This window comes from Castanea sativa, chromosome 10 (assembly GCF_040712315.1).
Source record: "Castanea sativa cultivar Marrone di Chiusa Pesio chromosome 10, ASM4071231v1".
In the NCBI taxonomy this organism is placed as follows: domain Eukaryota; kingdom Viridiplantae; phylum Streptophyta; class Magnoliopsida; order Fagales; family Fagaceae; genus Castanea; species Castanea sativa.
In genome coordinates this window covers 38,802,770-38,810,822 of record NC_134022.1, presented here as the reverse complement: position 1 = coordinate 38,810,822, position 8,053 = coordinate 38,802,770, and positions in this window count along the sequence as shown.

Below are 8,053 nucleotides of genomic sequence, written 5' to 3'. Positions count from 1 at the left end.
TATATATATATGTATGTATGTATGTATGTATGTGTGTGTGTGTGTCTCTTTTTTTTTTTTTTTTTGGTAATTAACAAATCATTAATGAGGCTAAAACTACAATAAGTTCAAGGAAAAGCCTGTTAAAGTATATCCCATAGAGTTCCTACTCATAAATATTATAAGCAAGTCCATAGGTGGACTATAAATAGTCCCATCCTTGTAAGGCTATTTGCACACTGATCAGCTTCACAATATTAGTGCTTAAAATGAATCTAGTGAAATTGGGAAACCAACTGTCTACATGTGAAGTCGGTGGCTTGACTTATCCTAATCCATGAATGCTTTGGAGTGGCATGCAAGCCTTGATTTCCTATTTCAAGTACAATACTACTTCCTAATTGTTTTAGGAGTAGTTTTCATAGCATGTTGAATTCACAACTGGCTTAGATATCCAATTCAATTTGGAATTGATGTGTTGGACCTCACGTGCTCAAAGTATTCTACTTAAAGTTGCTTGGATTAGTATTTGCACGTGTACGTAAGGAAGTTGCATGGAATACAATTCTATTGCTACAAGGACTCATCTTTGCCGACTTGAGATTCTATATAAGGAGAGGTGTTGCGGCAATTGTAGAGATGGGAAAAAGAGCGTGCAATAGGAAAAAAAAAATAGAGAGTGCAATAGAGAGTTTTGGCTGCTGCATATTATTGTGAGAGTTCTCTAGTTTAGAATAAGATGCAAGGTTTTCTCTATTCCTTGTATTTGTCAGAGAGCTATTGGGTGTATTGGGGATTGGGTGTGTGTGAGAATATTGATACACCAACTTGTATATCTCCATATTTGATTAGTGGAATTTTGAACCACATAAATCATTGGTGTTTTTTCGTTTGTGTGTGTTTGTTTATTTTAAGATATTGGGTTTGCTTTGTTCCTATTGTTTATTTCTTGGAGATCTTTCTAGAGTCATAATATTTTCACAATCAATATTGAGGTGGGTGCTATTCAGAGACGTTTTCCTACAATAAATTGGTTTCAAATCCCGGTTTGCTACCCAGGCGTTTTGGATTTGTTCTCTTTGGAGATTTTGGTGATTGATTTGTGAACTTAATTATTGAGGAGAAAGATGTCAGGTGATTCCTTTACAAAATCTTCTACAGATTCCTCTGGAAAAGCTTTGGCAGAGTCTTCTACAAAACCTTCAGCAGTTAGGACATTGGTTTCTAATGCCAAATTTGAGGTTGAGAAGTTTGATGGAACAAACAACTTCGGCATGTGGCAATGCGAAGTTATGGATGTCTTGATTTAACAAGAGTTGGATATTGCTTTGTAAGATGAAAGCTCAAATAGCATATAAAATACCAATGAACATTTAGACTCTCAAATACAAAATTACCAACACAAACTTATAGAAAAATAATATATGTGTGGAATGATGAATATAAGCTAAACCCAAATTGGTAAACTACTCTAAACCAAAATTAATCACAAACACAGTAGTAATTAAAATGTAAAGAGTAAGGGAAGCAAACACAAAGATAATATGGTGATATGTTATCAAAGAGAAAAACTGAAGTACTCAGGAAAAAACCTCTTCGCCGCCCTCCAAGCGGTTAAATGATCCACTAGAGAATAAAGTTGGGATACATGAATAGTAATAGACCCTTCAAGTTTAATCTACCTGATGCACCTAAGCCCTTCAAGCTTCTTGCTTCAACAAGGTTACGCCGAACCTTATCTTCTCTATCTTATCGGATCTCGTAATAATCTCATATTGCATCCGCCATCCTTGGTATCTTCCAATGCTTCCCAAGCTCCAAAACAGTCAACACTTTAAATAGGTGTAGGTAGTGTTTGGGTACAAATCTTCTTTCAATGGGTATAACAATGGGATAGGGAATGAGAAGAGACTACAAAGATTTCTCTTTAAGAATGAGTAGCTCTCTCTAATAGGGTGGGTGTGCTGTAGAAACTTTTCTTAGGGATTTTCTCTCAATAGGCACATTTTTCAACACCTTACATTTTGTGGGTATAAGAGTATTTATAGTAGGATATGAGATGGAATGTGAAAAGTTAGTTTTCAGCAACACAGGGCATTCGGATGACTCGGCCTCGCTATTGGAACGAGTTGCGAGTTTGAGTCTCGAGTTAACTGCTAGGCTAGACTGTACATTTTGTCCTATAATGCTCCAGTTATCGTGACCCTTCAGCTTCCTGCATGCTTCAAACATATGGCACTTTGGCGACTTGCTAGTCGCAAGTCAGTTGCGAGACTCCTTTTGAATGCACACAACTTGGGTTTTTTCACTCTCTCACACACAACCCTTACATTATTCGTACCTAAATACAAGATTTCTACATGCTGAATTACAAGCAAATTTGGCATGGAATAAAGCCAACACATGGTTGGTTAAATTCAACCTTACAAAAGACAAACCTAAAGAGATGTCAAACAGAGAGTGGGACAAGATAAATAGATAAGCTTGTGGCACCATCCGTTTGTGTTTGGCCAAGGATCAAAAGTATTTTGTTATGTGAAAGATGAAGGCTAAAGAGCTTTGGAAGATGTTGGAAGACAAGTATATGACGAAGAGCATGGAGAACCGTCTATATTTGAAGAAAAAGCTCTTCCATGTCCAGTATCGTGCAGGTATTTTTATGTTTAAGCACTTCAATGATTATAATAAAATACTCGTTGATTTGCAAATTTTAGAAGTTGAGATTTAAGACAAAGATAAATCTCTCTTATTGTTGAATTTACTACTGGATACTTCTGACCATTTAATCACAAGACTATTGTATGGGAAGAATGAAATTAAGTTTAATGATGTGTCCAATGCTTGGACTAACAATGAATATCGTAAGAAAGATAAGCAAGCTTACGTGGACACAAGTAGTGAAGCACTAATGGTTAGAGGAAGGTATGAACATAAAAAGTTTGGTAAAAGAGCTAGATCGCACTCTAAGTCAAAAGGATCTATAAAGAGGGTAATTGGGAAAGATGAGTGTGCCTTCTGTTGCAATATGGGGCATTGGAAGAAAGATTGCCTACTTTCGAAGAATAAGGACAAGAAAGATTCTAATGCTAATGTAGCACATAGTACTGATGAAGATTTTGATTTTGCATTGACCAGTTCATCATGTGTTTGCCATTCAAATGAATGGATCATGGATTCTACTTGTACCTTTCATATGTGTTCAAAGAAGGAATAGTTTTACAATCTGGATGAATCGGTATGTGGTTCAGTCCTCATGGGTAATGATGAAGCTTGTGAGATCTTTAGGATGGGTGAAATCAAGCTAAAGTTGCATGATGGAACAGTTCGCAATTTGACAGGAGTTCGATATATACCGGACTTGAAAAAGAATCTAATATCTGTTGGTTTCTTAAAATCTAAGGGATTTAAGATTACTATGGCGAATGGAATTTTGAAAGTTTCATATGGTGCATTTGTAGCATTGAGGACCACTCGTAAAAGGAATATGTATTTCCTTAATGGGAGTACTATTGTAGGTGGAGCAACCACAGCTTCTGATATTACTAAGGAGGTTGCTACAAATAGTACTAGACTTTGGCACATGCAATTAGGGCATGCCGGTGAGAATGCTTTGCAAAGTCTTGTAAAGCAAGGTTTGTTAAAGGGTGCCAAGACCTGCAATTTGGAATTTTGTGAGCATTGTGTTTTGGGGAAGGAAACTAGAGTCAAGTTTGATGTTGCAAATCATCAGACAATTGGTACACTTGACTATGTACACACAAATGTGTGGGGGCATGCTAAGGTTGCTTCTCTTATAGGTAAGTATTATTATGTTACCTTTGTTGATGATTACTCCCTCCAGGTTTGGGTTTACATTATGAGGCACAAGGATGAGGTTCTTGATGTATTTTTGAAGTGGAAGAAATTGATTGAAACTTAAACATGGCGTAAGATAAAACGGCTCAGATTTGATAATGGTGGTGAGTACAAGTCTCATCCATTTTTGAAAGTTTGCCAAGATGAAAGTATTGTTTGTCACTTCACTATTAAAGGTACCCCACAACAAAATGGAGTGGCTGAAAGAATGAACCATACTTTGCTGGTGAAGGTGTAGTGTATGTGGTCTCAAGCAAAATTGGGTAGAGAATTTTGGGCTGAAGCAATAACGTATGCTAGTCATATCGTTTACTTGCAACTACGAATAAGGGGAAAACTCCCCTAGAGGTATGGTCTGGATCTCTTACTACTAATTATGATTCCTTATGCATATTTGGTTGTCCTGCATATTATCATGTAAAGGATTCAAAATTGGATCCTAGAGCCAAGAAAGCTATTTTCATGGGCTTTAGTTCAGGTGTGAAAGGATATAGGCTTTGGTGTTTCGAGACAAAGCAAATAATTCATAGCCGAGATGTTACATTTAATGAATTTGAGTTTGTCAAGCTTATTAAGCAGGTGGCGGAGAGCACAGTTGAGAGTGATCCGCAGCAGGTGGAGTTTGAGACTCCTGTAGTTTCTTCTAAGTCTGTTAACATAGACAATGATATTGTGGTTGATGAAGGAAATAATCTAGATGAGAGTGAAGCTCCAATTTTGACACCTTCATAGTTGACAAAGCCCATTGCAATGAGAAGATCCAAATGGGAAATTTGAAAACCAGCTAGATATGTTAATGCTATAGCTTATGCACTTCCCATTGTTGAAGAAGACATTCCATCAACCTATAAAGAAGCTGTGTGCACATCTGAGAGCGGTGAATGGAAGAAGGCTATGGAAGAGGAGATGCAATATCTTCATAAGAATTAGACTTGGGATTTGGTATAGCTTCCTAAAGGCAAGAAAGATATTGGGTGCAAGTGGGTCTACACAAAGAAACAGGGACCTACAGGCAAAGATAGTGTATGATTCAAAGCTAGACTGGTTGCTAAAGGCTATGCTCAAAAGGAAGGGATTGACTACAATGAGGTGTTCTATCCTGTTGTTAAACATTCATCTATCCAAATTTTTCTAGCTTTGGTGGCACAATTTGGTCTCGAGTTTGCACAACTTGATGTGAAGACAACTTTCTTGCATGGAGATTTAGAGGAAGAGATTTACATGTCTCAACCTCATGGCTTTGAAGTTGCTAGTAAGGAAAATTGGGTCTGCAAATTGAAGAAATCATTGTATGGATTGTAACAATCTCCTCGACAGTGATATAAGCAGTTTGATCGCTTCATGATTGGGAAAAAGTACACTAGGAGCCAATTTAATCATTGTGTATATCTTTGTAGGCTTTATATGTAGATGACATGTTGGTGGCATGTAAAAACAAAGCAGAATTTGAACAATTGAAGACTCAATTGAGTTCAGAATTTGGGATGAAGGGAACTGTTCACTTGGCACAGAAATAATATTTGACTAAAGTACTACAATGTTTTGGTATGAATTCCAATACCAAGTGTAACGTCCTTATCAGCAGAAAAAAAAAATGTTAAGGTGAGATTTTTTTAGCCCACATGTGCCCCCCACCTAACCCCACTACCCATCATTCTCCACCACTCATTTTTCTCTTATTTCTTCTCTCTTTTGGCTGGCTCTCACTTTTCTTTCTCTCTTTCATTTTTCTTTCTTTTCTCTTCACTTATACACACTCATTTCTCAACTCACCTGCCGGCCTCCTCTCCAAAACACACCATCTCACCATCATTTTTCCGGCAAGATCACCGGAAAAATTCTTAGGAACCCATAAGCATCTTCATCATTTTATTTAAGGTAAAAATTTCTAATCTTTTGGTGGGTTTTAAACTTTTGCTTGAGGATATTTTTTATCTAAGCTTTGATAATGATACCCATGTGATTTATGAGCATTGGAAGTGATATTTATGTGTTTTTATGTATGGGTTTTGTATTGGTGGAATTTTTGGTGAGTGGGTATATATATTTCGTGCTAAAATGACTATTCAAGGTTTTTGTATGGTAGAAAAATTTAGGGGTTTTAAGATATAATGTATGATGGTTGGTAAATTTAATTTTGCCATAGTCATTGGGTTTATTTGGAGTTAGTGAAATTCTAAATTTCTTGTCTTGGAAGATATGTTGATTTTTGCTTTCATGGGTCTCTTAATGAGATAGTGTAAATCTTATGAAAGCTAGTCATAATGTTGGAGATATTATTTATGGGTTAACTTTATAAATTGGAGTTGATACCTTGTGAATAAATTTTTTGAGAAACTTTGGGAATGATATATATTATTATTGATGAGGTTAAATAGTAGGCTTGCCTAATTAAGTATTTATTTGGCAAATCCTAAATTTTGGTTAGATACAATTTCAAGTTTTATACTTATTGTGATAGGTTAACTTGATATTATTTAGGTTCTAGCTAATCTCCTTGGAGCTTGGAGAGTTAGGTTTTTGTGGTTGTGAGATAAATAGCTTCTTAATGGGATATTTTTGAAAAATTACCATATTTCACAAACGATGTTTTTGGGTCAAACACATTTTGGAAAATTATATATGGATATATGTTTTCTTAATATTGTCGTGTTGTGACCCCATTACATATTATTATATATAAAAATGCATCACATTTGGTATTGCATTTGGGGAAATGCATGAATTGTTGATATGAAAAAATGAGCATCTTTTATTTAATCTTTGATAAGGAAATTATGGATTCATGGTATAATAGAAAATTTAAAGATGCTTATCTTGTCTTAGTACTTGAGAAATTGATAGAAAATCTTTTTGGCAAGAATGAAGTTGAAAACCTTACAAACTTTGTGCAAGTAGATTATTTAAGGTTTTTCTAAAACTACTAGGATATAAACTATGTGTTTCAAAGTAATGTAACTTGTGAGCATTATGTAGTTTTAACACCATGTCGTGTGTGATTTTCCGGTGATCGCCCGATTTGGTTTTCATAGTCTTTGTGACAACAAAATCAAATCTAGGTCAGTGCTCTTTCACTTTGGATGACGCGTTCTTCATTGCTGCCCATAGGGGGAAGAGGTTCTTTGATTGTGTGTGGGTGAGGCTGCTATCCATGGGGCCAAGAGACCACATGCAAGAGAGGGCTTATTTGATGCGCTCTCTCTGCTGCCCATGGGGGGAGAGAAAAACCTTGAGGGTATGGGTGAGGCTGCTGTCCATGAGGCCAAGAGTCTGCATACCAGAGAGGATAATATCATACCAGTTGTGAATGGGTGGATCCCCTGACCGGTCTATATGGTAGTGTGGTATATTATTGTGATAATTTATCTTATGTTAGATATTATGGCTTTGGAAATTATATTGTTGATGCTCACAGATTATAGTATATTGTTTCAAGGTAGTTACTTAGAGAAATTTTGTATTTCATTATTTAATCATTATTGTCATATTATTATTATTGAAGATGAAACTTGCATTGTCCCCCACCCCCATTAATTATGCTACTTACTGGGCCCTGTCTCATCCCATTATTTTTATAAACTTTTCAGAGTAGGCAACAATATTTTTAGATAGTTTTTGGTAGCTAATAGTAGTTAGACTAACTACTGATGGAGGCTGAACTTTTGTAATGGAGTTATTTGATGATGTACATTTTAGAATAGGCTTGACTCATTCTTTTGTATATTATAGTGGTTGTGACTATATTCACACAGATGGGACAAGCTGTTGATATGTAATTTTTATTCAGACCTCTATTCTTTTGTGTCCAATGGTCTTTGTAATTAATGCTTAGAGCTCTGACTTGCTTTGAGAGTATATTCAATGGAATTATTAAGATAATTTTTTATGTTGATACCTGATAGAATTTATGTGGATTGAATTGTCAAAAAGTAAAAATTTACAGGTACTTGAGATGTCTTTCTTACGCTTTGAACTCTTTGGGGTTTGGGGCGTGACACCAAGCCTGTGAGTACTCCTTTGGCCCCTTATTTTAAGCTTAGTGCTTTGTTGTCACCGCGCACCAATGAGGAGCGTGAGTACATGGCTCATGTCCCATATGCAAGTTCGGTTGGTAGCGTCATGTATGCAATGGTGTGTACTCGGCTAGACATTTCACAGGCTGTCAGTATGGTTAATCGTTATATGCATGATCCGGGAAAAGGTCATTGGCAACCGGCTA